This window comes from Hemiscyllium ocellatum, chromosome 32 (assembly GCF_020745735.1).
Source record: "Hemiscyllium ocellatum isolate sHemOce1 chromosome 32, sHemOce1.pat.X.cur, whole genome shotgun sequence".
NCBI classification, from domain to species: Eukaryota; Metazoa; Chordata; class Chondrichthyes; order Orectolobiformes; family Hemiscylliidae; genus Hemiscyllium; species Hemiscyllium ocellatum.
The window spans coordinates 12,737,697-12,751,652 of NC_083432.1; positions in this window are offsets into that span (position 1 = coordinate 12,737,697).

A 13,956-nucleotide genomic window follows, 5' to 3' on the forward strand; every position below is an offset into this window, starting at 1 on the left:
CAATGTCTTAAACAATCTGTATTGCTTTGTAGACTCCTTGTGTCCTTCTCACATCTCCATATTACCAGCAAGAGTTTGGATGGCAGATCTTCTTCCCTAAAGGACATGGGTGAACCAGATTTTTTTTAAACAACAATCAATGATAATTGTATAGTTGATATGACTGACGCTAGCTTTCAATTCTCATTAATTGAATCTAAATGTCACCAGTCACTGTGGGATCTGAACCTATAGCCATTGTGCATTAGTCCAGACTGCTCAGTGACAGGACTACAATGCTATCCCCTCCTCAACTGCCTGTACTGTTCAAAATTTTAGACTGCGTTGCATTGAAATTCTGAAGTAGGGGTTTCAAGGTAAGAAAATAAAAGGTGATATAAAATACTCATCCAATGGAAATGCACGTGGATACCATCTGGTCTCGGGTTTAGATTTCTCTTTAAGTTTCATTATTTTCTCCACCACATTACTTTTAGTTGTGTCTTCACCCTTTGTATCAACCTGCCATGAGGGACCTTGGCAAAGGCTTTGATAAAGTCCACATAGACAATATCTACTGCTTTGCCCTCACTGAACATCTTTGTTTCTTCCTCAAAAAGTTCAATCAAGTTTGTGAGACACAACCTTCCCCACACAAAGTTATGCCTATTGCTAATAATTTCATACTTTTCCAAATGTGCATGAATCCTAACTCTAAGAATTTTCTTCAATAATTTCCTATTTATTAACATAACGTTCATTAGCCTAATTTTCTGGATGATCCTTATTACCTTTCTTAAACAAAGTAGCAACATTTGTTATTCTCCAGTCCTCTGAGACCTCTCCTGTGACTAAAGAGGATACAAAGATTTTGAACAAAGCCCCAACAATTCCCTCAGTGCCTCCCTCAGCATTCTGGGTTATTTCCCATCAGCTCCTGGGGACTTGTTTACCTTAATGCTTTTCAAATCACCCAACACTACCTCCTTTTTTTATATTAACATGCCCCAGAATATCAATATGTCCCTCAATGGTGATACGTAGATTTCTGCTTTCAGAAATGAGATGTTATTGGCCACTTTGCAGACAGACCACATTATTTTGGGTGAGTATAGTGCAAATTGCAAATACAACCCATGTGTGCAGTTGAAAGCAGTCCAGCAAGGTCTATAACAAAGTAATGTAATGCACAAGCACTGAAACTAGTCAATGAACTTCCCATCTTTGCTCCTGAAATATCAAGTGTTATGAAGACAAGTGGATCCTGTCCTGGTGATATTTACTCAACAGGCTGCAGCTGAGAAACTTTTGCCATTTTTCTGTTCAAGTACAATTGGTGAAAATGCTGTGAGCGGTCTGAAAGTTTCAGCTGACCACAGAAAAGCTGAGAGAACAGCATTGCCTTGTCTAAGTATGAGGTCAGTAGCTGCAGTAGCATTTGCTCTGCAACATCAGCAGGACAGGCAGGTGAGGAGACAGTGAGAGGGACTCTGCACTGAGAGGGCAGGTGAAGGTACGTATAGGTTGTAGCCTGAGAGATAGTCTTCCAAAATTCACACTGTGATGAACCTGAGCTATGTCATGGGAGTCTCCATGGCCAAGTACAGTGTTATAGTGATTAGTGATTTTGATTAACTAGATTAGTGATCTTGAAGTTGGCACTAATATTCCAGACAGTGTGAACTGAACAACCATCACAGACAGTTAAAACAATGCAGAAATAAAAATCTGGTATCAGAGATAATGGGACCCTGAAGTTATCCCTGTAAAAACTCAACTGGTTCATTAATATCCTTTAAAGAAGGTCGAATTCCAAAGTGGAACTGCCAAGCCACACAGTTGTATTAAAATGCAGCAATAATTAACTGCATTGTGTGAGCGTCTTCACCTCACAAACTTCTTCAAGAGAACAAGGAATCACCATATTTCAGGGCAGCTAGTGATGATGAGCATATGACGGTCTTACCTGTGATCCTGAGACTGATTTGAATTGTGAATTGTTACGTACTATTTACCAAATTCTATGTTCATATTAATTAACCTGATTTGGTTTCAGCTTTTTCTATTCATTCATGGGATGATTTGGACAATAATTATTAGCTGTCTCTAATTGCCCTTGAAGAGGTGGTCGTGAGCAGCATCCTTGCATCACAGAGTCCATTTGGTGAAGGTAAACGTGCAATGTCATTGAGGAGAAAGCTCCAGGACTATAACCCTGTGACAGTGAAGGGACAGCAATGGTTATTTTAATCAACCTGCTCAGACATGTTTTGACACACCTTTAGCACAGGTGGATCTTCTGGCCTAGGGGTAAGGTCACTACCATGTGAGCTCTTAAATTACTCTTACTCAGGCTGTTTAGATATGTTAGGTTATATCTCCAGAGTATGCAGGAGTGAATAAATGCTGAGGGGTGTGGATGGAGACTGCTTTGACCTGGAATTTTACTTTATTCAGTCACGGGATTTGGGTGTATCTGGCTAGGTCAGCATTTGTTGCCCATCCTGTGTTGCCCTTAAGAAGGTAGTGGTGAGCTGCCTTCTTGAACTGCTACAGTCCTTGAGCTGCTAGGACATCCACCTGTGTTAATGATGTTGACATCATGAGTGTTATTGAACCTACACTTATCCAGGCAACAGAGAGTATTCCATCAGACCAGGTCCTTTAGATGTCATAGAGTCACACAGCACAGAAACAGGTCCTTCGGCCCAACTTGTCCACGCAAGCTCGGTTTCCTAAACTGAACTAGTCCTATTTGCCTGTGTTTAGTCCATATCCCTCTAAACCTTTCCTATCCAAGTAGCTGTCCAAATGTCTTTTAAATGTTGTAACTATTTCCGCTGCTACCACTTTCTCTGGCAGCTTGTTCCATATATACACCACCCTCTGTGTGAAAAAGATGGCCCAGAGGTCCCTTTTAAATCTTTCCCCTCTCAACTTAAACCTATGCCCTCTAGTTTTTGACTCCCCTATCCTTGGGAAAAGACCTTGGCTATTCACCTCATGTCTGCTCCTTATGATTTTAAAAACCTCTATAAGGTTACCCCTCAGCCTCCTATGCTTCAGGGAAAATAGTCCCAGCGTATCCAGCCTCTACATATAACTCAAACCTTCCAGTCTCAGTAACATTCTTGTAAATGTTTTCCACCCTTTTCCAGTTTAATAACATTCTTCCTATAGCAGGGCAACCAGAATTATAGGTAGCACTCTAAATGTAGCCTTACCAATGCCTGTACAGCTCTAACATGACATTCCAATAGTTGTTCTCATTGCTGCCTTCTTCACCATTTTGTCTATCTGCGATGCCACTTTCAAGGAAACATGTACCTGCACCTCTTGGTCTCTTTGTTTGACAACACTCCTCAGGGCCCTGCCATTGGCTATGCAAGTTCTGACTTGGTTTGTCTTACCAAAATGCAACAGTGTGCGAGCAGGAAGAGGGAGTGCCCAATTAAACATAAACTGCTATCATTATGCTGTATCTATCAAATCGGGTCATAGTCACTGAAGTCCATAGGTAACTGAAAGGATGAAACCCGACTTCTGAGCTTTGTGCTTTCACATACAGTAGCCCTGCCCAACACAACATTAGCAGGCTCCAGTTAACTTGATCTGCTGCAGATTCTCTGCAGAAAAATCTAAGAAAGGTATTTTGGTAAGATGCAAAAAGCTTGCATTTTGTTTGAAATACATTTTTTGTTAAAAAAAACACTTTAACTGTACACCACAAAATCAGTATCATGTTGCTGTGAGAAAAAGGACAATGAGATTTCCCCTGAGACCCTTCTGTAGATTGGAAGTGCTACACATTCAAAAAACATGAGCCATTCAGTTGGAGCTGTATCTTCCCGGTAGTCACGTGGTATAACGCACTTACTGACTAATAAAAGCACTCATTCTCTATCGATTAGACTGCAATAAACCCAGACAGAAGGCAGAGGAATCTTTATTTATATTTAGCTTTCAATCTTCCATCTGTTTTCTGCTGACATCTTCAGATAAGGCACTTTAATTTTTTATTTCTTTCAGCCTGTTTCATGTCAGAAATTAAAGTATAGAGTCTTGGAGAGACAGCAAGCTGCTCGTGTTGGGACTCAGCTGTACAGGCCACAGACTGTCACGAGTGAGCTGATTGTCATTATACAACACTTGGGCCATTGTATTTGGCCTCAGTACTCCTGAATTTAAAAATAAAGAATGTCTGCTCCTGATTTCAATCCACAGATCTAATTTAGGAGTGTGTTGCTTCTAAGTGAGGACAGTATTTTTTCAAAAGACCACTTGTGTGATATTTGCCACCTCTATCAGTATATGGCATGGGGTGAAGCTTTTTGAGGTAATTTGCTGCCACCAATCTTCCTTTGTCTTTGCGTTTACACTTTCCTATTGGTTAGTGATGGAGGGGACACCAGAATAGAACATCAACTGAAGATACACTGTGATATTAAGAAAGTTAATTCTATGATTGCAATAAATACAACTATTGGGTCATGCATAATTACTAGGGCCTTAAAGTGCTGATACAGATACATCTGTTCCCTCTAAAAATTACACTAGCTCCCTTTCTATCCAAGATTCACAGATTATGCCTACATCAATAGAATGGATAGAGGCTATGTAACAGGAACATTAACCCGTTTAGAGCCATTAGCTATTACAACATCTTCCACCAAGCCTTTTTTTTCTCATGGTGTTATGAAGGTACATGATATTATTATTTGAAAATTCAGTTTCTAAAGTGAACAGAACTATGTACAGCTTTAACTTTGATTTGTATTCCCAGACTGCTAGTGTCAAGAAGGATACATGTCTTTTTTGAGTTCTAAGTGTGGTGTAAGGTGTAAGATGTCTGTCAATGTATTAAACTGGATGTAGTTGAGGTAAATAGTTTAGTCCTTTAGAAAACAAAGATCAGGAGAGAAGGGCAGCACAGTGGCTCAGTGGTTAGCACTGTCGTCTCAGCCTCGGGCGACAGTCTGTGTGGAGTTTGCACATTCTCCCTGTGTCTGCGTGGGTTTCCTCCGGGTGCTCTGGTTTCCTTGCACAGTCCAAAGATCTGCAGGTTAGGGGAATCAGCCATGCTAAATTGCCCGTAGTGTTCAGGGCTATGTAGGTTAGGTGCATTAGTCTGGGGTAAAATATAGAGTAATAGGGGAGGGGAAAGGTCCTGGTGGGTTACTCTTCAGAGGGTTGGTGTGGATTTGTTGGGCCGGAAGGCCTGTTTGCACACTGTAGGGGTTCTATGAAAGAAAATGCATTTACAAGATTGAAACATAGAAACTAGGAGCAGGAGTAGGCCATTTGGCCCTTTGAGCCTGCTATGCCATTCTGGATGAGCTCCGTTGATTCTTGATCTCAATGTTGCATTCTTGCTCTCTCCAAGTACTTGGTGCCGTTAATATCTAAACATATATCAACCTCTCTCTCTTGAATACACTCAGTGACCTGACCTCTGTGGTTGTAAATTTTACAGGTTAACTACCCTCTGAAAGAAGAAATTTTTTCTCATCCCATTCCTAAATGATCTACCCTGTACTGTGAAACTGGGAATCTTGATTCTAGACTCCCCAACCGGGGAAAATCCTTCCTGCAACTAGACGTTGCCATCCCTTTTAGAATCTTACAGGTTTCAATTAGATCTCCCATTGTTCTTCTAAATTCTAGTGAATATATGCCCAATTGATCCAATTTTTCCTCATACAGCAGCCTTAACCATCCCTGGTCAGTCCAGTGAACTTCTGCTGCACGTCACCTATGGCAAGTATATTGTTTTCTAATACAAACCAAAAGATGTGTGGATTTTGGAAATCAGAAAAAAAGACAGAAATTGTTGGAAAGGATCAAAAGGTCTGGTTGCACCTAAGGAGAGAAATCAGAATTAGCATTTCAGGTTCAGTGGCCCTTCCTCAGAACAGTTCTTGCTATGTTCTTAGCAATTCTTAACTCCTCTCTCAGTGAAGACTAATATACCATTTTCCTTTGTGCAAGCTGCTTGCTTCATCTGTCTGTCTGTTTTTATTGACTGGTCTACAAGAACAGCCAAATCATTTTGTCCATCTACCCTTCCCAATATATCACGATTTAAATAATCCCCTGCCTCTTTGTTTATCACACCAAAGTGTATAACTTCACATTTAACCACTTTACACTACATTGCCATGTATCTGCCCACTCACTTAACTTGTCCAGATTACCCTGAAGCCCTTGCATTCTCCTCACACAACTCACAACCTCACTCAGTTTAGTGTTGAGAGCAAACTGGGAAATATTGCAATTGGTTCCCTCAACCTAGCCATTTTTATACATATGTCGTGAGTAGCTGGGGCCAAAACACTGATTTCTATGGCACACTACATGTAACTGCCTGCTACCCAGTAAAAGACACATTTATTCCCACTCTACTTAGAGTCTGTCAACTAATTCCCAATCATGCCAGACTCAATCATTGAGTCTTAATTTTGTCTACTTGCCTCTTATGTGGGTCTTCAACTTAAAATCTAAATATACCACATATCCCTGCTTCCCTCTGATCTATTCTACTCATAACAACCTCCAAAAACTCCAGTGGGTTTGTTAAACATGATCTGCCCTTCATAAACCCATGCTGACTGTATCTAATCCCATTCAGACTTTCCAAGTGTGGTGTTGTCATGATTTTAATAACATTTCCCCAAGTCTGATGTTAAGCTAATTGATTTGTAAGTCTCTGGTCTTTTTCTTTCATTCCCTTTTTAAAATACTGGGGTCATTTTTCCACCCTCCGATGTCTGGATCCAGAGTCTAGAGAATTTTGGGAGATGACCTCCAATGTATTCAATATTTTCAGGGTCACTTCCTTTGGTGTTCTGGGATGCAGGTTATCAGGTTCTGGTCATAGAATATAGTTAAAAAGAAAATAGATGGATTTCTTAACCTTAAGGGATCAAGGAGTATGAAGAGAGAGTAAGGTATGACGTTAAGCTACAAGATCGGCTATGATAAAATTGAAGAGCAGATGAATGTATCAATGGCTCTCTCTTATCCATGTTTCTGAGAAGTCTATAAGAAGTAGTGCAGTTTAGCAGTCTCTAGAATAGTCAGGGCAGGAGAGAAGATATCCTGAGTGGTGTCAGTAAGAGAATACTGTCAAAATAGAAGGCTGTGGAGGAGAAGTTTAAGAAGTCAAAATAAAGAAATAATTGAGCTATGTTAACAGTTTGGATCAGGGTCTGATGAAGGGATAGTAACTCAGCAAGATAGCATCACGCGAATATAGATGTTTGCTGGAAAGAAAACAACTTTAGCCATGCTAACTCAGGAAGGAACTTAAAATGGAAACAAGTGGCCCTTCACTCAGGTTTGTGTATCTGTAAGGATGCTGCGAGGGTAAAACATTGAGTCTTTACTTCTCATATTTCCAATGAGACTGCCTCAAATAGTTCAAAGTTTTTTTTCTTTTTTGGATGTAATAACTACTGATGTTCATTTAGTAAAAGCCTACTGGCAGTCTCTAGCAAATTTGTTCAGTGACTGACCTTAATAAATTATAAACATGAAACATGAAGCCCATCAAGCAGGTTTCTGAATCTGACTTGTTCAGTACAATTACCAGCTGGGATCATAACAATTATAGATAATAGTGTAAATGTCTTTATTATAATTACCAACAGCCTATATCCTCCCAAGTTTCCAAGTTCATAAACGCATGTGGTCTGCATGTTTCACGCTTTCCACAGGCTGCCTTCTGTTCACATTCGGATGAATGGTAGGTTTCTTGCTTGAGGAATGTAAACCCTGGATCATTTCTCTACTGGAGAACCTTTTATATCTTGAATATCTTTGGCTGGTGTCATTTTTCTTTTGTGGGCAGCATGGTGGCTCAGTGGTTAGCACTGCTGCCTCACGGCGCCAGGAAGTTGGGTTTGGTTTCAGCCTCAGGCAATTGTTTGTTTCAGATGCTCCAGTTTCCTCCCACAGTCGAAAGATGTGCAGGATAGATGAAATTGCCCATAGTTTTCAGCGATGTGTAGGTTAAGTGGATTAACCATGGGAAATGCAGACTTACAGAAATAGGGTAGGGGTGGTTCTGAGTGGGCTGCTCTTCAGGTAGTCATTGTGGACCTGTTGGGCTGAGTGGTCTGCTTCCACACTGTAGGGACTCTATGATTCTTTGTAGACTGTGTTGTTCTTGGTCAATTACTTTATCTGAAGAACATTCTAACCTCCTCTAATTTATTTTGTAGAAGATTTCTTCTTTGTTAACTCAGGCTGTTGCCCCGTACCATCATCTGGGGGAGCTTCAATTCTGTGAATGCTAATCACTCAAGGTAGCTACTGTATAGCAAAACATATATTTTACTTCGAAGCATCATTTGTTTATGGATCAGACGTCTAATTGAAATTGGGAATGTCTTTATTTTCAATATCCTGGATGAAGAGGTCAGACAGTTTCTCTGCCTGTGCTCTAGATCTGTGGACATTGGTTCCCATGAAATCATATTCAACCTCTCCCCCCAAAGGTTGATCAGACTGGACATCTTTAATAGCCCATTGTGGTCGTTTGATGGTGAAATAGATCTTGTCAGACTCAGTTGTGCTACTATAGGATGGCTGCTCACTTAGCACTGTCTCTGTCACTGCCATTGACCATTCTGTTTTCTGAAAATGATCAGTGAAAGATTTCTGCCTAGGTTCACGTGGATAGTGCTGTTCATTCTTGTTCTCAGTATTCAATTCGTTTTTGTGTGCAAGTTTTACTGAGTTTTAACTTCGGACCTACTTTGGTGATGACAGCAATATTTCTCCTGAGCTGACAATTCTGAGAATTGCTGCTTTCACAGTGTGATATGGAAGCTTCAATCTGGCCACCATATAACAAGCTAAATCCTGGCAATGCCTGTCTCTATATTGTCTACTATAACCTTCTGGATGGATACTGAGAGAACCAGTCTTCTGTCATACACTTGTAATTGTCTATAGTCATGAAATATTATGATCTCTTGGCCAACTTGCTAAACTCTTCATCTGACCATGCTTCAACCAAAACTCACAAATAGTAGGACAGTCTTTGCCACTCCTCTGTTGAAATTTGGTTGAACCATTTTTGGCTTATTTCTTCTTGGTCATATGAAATACTTCTTTGACGCCACCCTAATTAATCACGACAGATTCTTTTGGGGATCATAGTATGTACATTGGCTCCAATGTAAACTTGGCCAATTGTGAACAGAGAACATACTTTCAACTCTCTTATGCTCCGTGTTGCAGCATGGCATGTAGAATTTCAAAGGTCTTGACAGTTATTTCACCCATGTCTTTATTCTATAGACTGCAGCTTCTGTTTCTCAGCCATAGTCACTACCTGACACTTCCTCTCTCCTTATGCTGACTTGACCGAGAGTGATCAAAGGTCTATCCCTAACTTCAACATCCTCCATGTCCCTCTCCTCGGTGAATACCGATGCAAAGCACTCATTAAGAAACTCACACATTTTCTCTGACTCCATGCATATCTTTCCTCCTTTGTCCTTGAGATAGTGACCTTGATACTGGCTTTGAGCTTGAGCTCCATAGAATATCTCTCAGATGGTCTGCAAGAAAACCTATAGGGATGCATTGTTGGAGAATGGGCCTAATATCTAGCCTTTATCCGACAGGTGTGACAAAGTGGGTCAATGGTTAGCACTGCTGTCTCACAGTGCCAGGGACCTGGGTTTGATTCCAGCCCTAAGTGACTGTCTGAGTGGAATTTGCACGTTTTCTCCATGGGTTGGTATGGGTTTGCTCTGGTCTCCTCTCACAGTCCAAAGATGTGCAGGTTAAGTGGATTGACCATGCTAAGTTATCCATAGTGTCTAGGGATATGTAGGTTAGGTAGATTAGCTATGGGAAATATAGGGTGGGATGCTCTTCAGAGAGTTAGTGTGGACTTGATGGGCCGAATGGCCTGCATTCACACTGTGGAGATTCTATGACATTTCCAGGGATGATGAGCTGAGGTCTACTGATGCTGTCCAGATGCCTTTTAAATATGGCATCTAGAAATTGATGTCCAGAAGATCCTGGTGTCTTCAGAACCTCCTGCCAGGCCAAAATTTGGCCTAAAACTCTACCTATATTTGACTATGTAATGAGTTTCAAAGAATTTAATTGCATGGGAAAACCTGCCCCTTCCTGATTAGAGGTCCTTTATGCTTCTCAGGCCATGCTCTACACACAACCTCAGAAATGAAAATCCTTCCCTATGTGTTGGCGGATCTAGGAGCCAATGCCAGTATTGAACACAGATAAATGAAGAGTTGGGTATGGGCTGACTAGAAATTCAGCTCCGTGTCAAACAGGAGGCCGAGGTTGCAAACAGCCAGAAGCAAGAACGGAATTGCTCAAGGGATTAGACTTTGTCAACTGTAGTTTTGGTCTCACCAACATTTCATTGGAGGGAATTGCAGCTTCTGCATGGTTTGGAAAGCAATCTGATAAACTCGCGAGGGGTGGTAATGTGGTGAAACTGTGTGCCATTAGTGTATGCGTGGAAGCAGATGTTATAATTTTGGATGATGTTGCTGAGGATCAATATATTGATATATATTGTTGTAGAGACCAAAGGATAACCCCTTGGGGACGACAGAGCCATCAATTTAAGGCGGCACGGTGGCACAGTGGTTAGCACTGCTGCCTCACAGCGCCAGGGACCTGGGTTCAATTCCCACCTCAGGCGACTGACTGTGTGGAGTTTGCACGTTCTCCCCGTGTCAGCGTGGGTTTCCTCCGGGTGCTCCGGTTTCCTCCCACAGTCCAAAGATGTGCGGGTCAGGTGAATTGGCCATGCTAAATTGCCCGTAGTGTTAGGTAAGGGGTATATGTAGGGGTATGGGTGGGTTACACGTCGGTGTGAACTTGTTGGGCCGAAGGGCCTGTTTCCACACTGTAAGCAATCTAATCAATCGGTGAATGGAAATGGAAGACATTTCTGGCTGTTTCTGGATGGATGGGAATAGAATGAGGCAAATTTGGAGCTGGACCAAAAAGGACAGAATGTTGAATGGGCATCATGTGGCCAAAAGGGTCAAAACACATGCTGGGATTAGAAAGGATGAGGTTAGTAATATCTCATGGTCACATTGGATGTGATTTGTGACTGTTTCAATCCCAGTACAGAGGGAATCCTTGATTGGTGAGTATGAATGTGTTGAGTGAAGGGTGGTGACAATACTTTTAAGGCCGAGTGATTTGAAAGGTTAGAGATGTCAAATGTCAGCTATCATGGGAACTATGAAGGGAGTTGGGTGGTTAGTGGCTTAATTGAATTGGGGTCAAAAAGGCGGAGATACATGGGATGCCACTGACAGGAAAATTATGGTGACTCTGCTCTGACAGTACGGCCTAGTCTCAATGCTCTGACAGTACGGCCTAGTCTCAATGTATTGAGGTATTTTTGCATTGCCCAAACTGCCATTCTGTGGCTTCCGAGTGAGATTGTCAATTTGGTGGAATTAACTTCATCTTAGTACCTTACAGCTCGGTTTGAAAATAAGTTGAATATGATAATGAGCCAAATGCACTGGCTTCTAGAAGGTCAAACATCTGTTCCCATAATTTAACAAGAAGCAACTTGAATTTTAAGCTTTGCTTTCCAAACATCCTATTTCTTCAGGCAATTAATCAGACATTTGTATAGGTCAAGGTGAGTTATTCCTTATTAAAATATAATGGCTCATGTTAATCATTAGTGGTCAGATGTGCTGTCCATGACATCAATGCATCAACAATTCAGCAAATAGTTTTTCATTCTTTTTCATTAAAATCATTTCATTGTGATATTACACTAAAAATGAAGTGTGCAACAAGTTGAAAGCATTGTTTTATGGAGCAAGCAAAACCATTTGTTGGAGTGTATCTGCAAAAGAAGTCAATGTGTTTCCATTTTCTTGGGTTAATGGGACAGGGTAATTAATTTGGCTTCAACAAAGGGATGGTTTTACAATATGAATCATCAGATAGATGTTTCCTGTCACCCTTCAGCTCAAAAACTTATCTTCTGATACCAGTATCACTGCTAAGCACCAAAGAACTGCTGGCCTTTGATTGGTCAGGAGCTCTTTGTGGGCTGGACTATTTTAATACGACTATTGTTTTTTTTCTGTACGCTGCACTGAATCATCTCTTGTTTTTCTGAGCTTTGTGTGTCTACACTCTTTGCGGCTGCTCTCTTTTTACCAGCACACCTCTCAGTCTCCAGCATCCCGAGATTGTCCTCATCTTAGAGTAAGGCTCTCTCTATCTCTTCTGTACTGTATCACTCTTTATTTATATTTCTATAAAGTTACTAGTTACAACTAGTGCAGTGCCTGAACCCTGTTCTATCACACACTTCTCTCTGGCCTCCTCTTCTGCCCTGTTCTGTAATCATCATGTCAGAATACCTTCATCAGTGTTGTCATCGCATCAGCATAATTTATATCCCCGGATGGTTCATGGACACCACCCTGTCATCACACCTTCCCCCACAATCTCCGTGGCCCGCAAAAGGTCACTGCTCCCCAGTTAAGTGGCTGGTTGGCACAGTTGTTATAGTCAGTCTTCACAAAAAGAGTTGATATGGGGATTTTAGCCCTCTCCCTACTAGCCACCTCTATTAAGTAGCAGCTGGTGAAGGTATGGACAATCTGGGGTGGCACGGTGCTTCAGTAGTTAGCACTGCTGTCTCACAGCACTAGGAACCTGGCTTCAATTCCACCCTTGGCCGACTGTCTGTATGGGGTTTGCACATTCTGTGGGTTTCCTCTGGGTGCTCCAGTTTCCTCCCACAGTCCAAAGATGTGCAGCTTAGGTGGATTGGCCAAAATAAATTGCACATAGTGAGCAGGGATGTGTCAGTTAGGTGCATTAGTCAGGGGTAAATGTAGAGTAATTCAGTAGGGGAATGGGTCTGGGTGGGATACTTTTCGGTGGATCGGTGTGGGCATGTTGGGTCAAAGGGCCTGTTTCCACACTGTAGGGATTCAATGAAAAGGTTTAACCTCTCATAGATCATAGAAACCCTATGGTGTGGAAACAGGTGTGATGATGCTGTCACTTGAACAAGGTTATTTTGTCCTTTGACCTTTTTTTTAAGAGGGATCGTAAAACCAGAAGTGCTAAGGAGACTAGAAAGAGCCGAGTCTAACAATGGCAGGGGAGTGCCTGGTTCTCCCAGTTCATGTTTTTTCTAGTTTGGTTTAGGTGTGGCAGTCACAAGATACTGGAATCCAGGAAAGTTTGCAAACTTCAGCAGATGATTCCCGACTGACTTTCTTTCCAAAATCTCTTTGGATGTTGTTCCCTCCTGCCTGTAAGAATCTGTGTTTCAATTTATCTTTTTGCCAAGGGGTGTCTTTAGGGGATGTTACTGGACTAGAACAGTTCCTTACTTAAGTTGCTGTATCGGGTCAGTTGAGGTTTCCAATGGTTAAAGTATTCAAAATTCCGTTTTCTGTTGTTTGTGTTTCAGCTGTAGTGTTTAAATAAATTCTGTTCTGTTTAAAGTGGTTTGAGTGGTTTGATCAGCTGGAACTAAATAAGAAATACTTCGGGTCAAGGTTGCCTTCTTAACATATTTTGAGAGGGTCCGGCCTGGTCCATAACACAGACCATTTGGCCCAACAAGTTCACATCAACTCACCAAAGACTCACACTTCTACCCTGTCCTGTAACATTGTATTTCCCACGGCCAATCCACCTAATCTGCACATCCCTGGACACTATGGGCAATTTAACTTGCCCAATCCACTTAATCTGCACATCTTTGGACACATTTTGAAAAGTCTTCAATAGCAATTTACTGTTTATGAGTTGAGATTGTTCCCTTTCAGAATCAGCGAGCTTTGAGTGTATTGTGAGACTCGAGTAGTGAAACAATATGGGCAAAGCTCAGAAATAGGAAGGGTGCGGTAATAATGTTGTGGCTGTAGTACAGGCCTCCCAACAGCAAACATGAGATAGAGGTACAAATATGTAGAG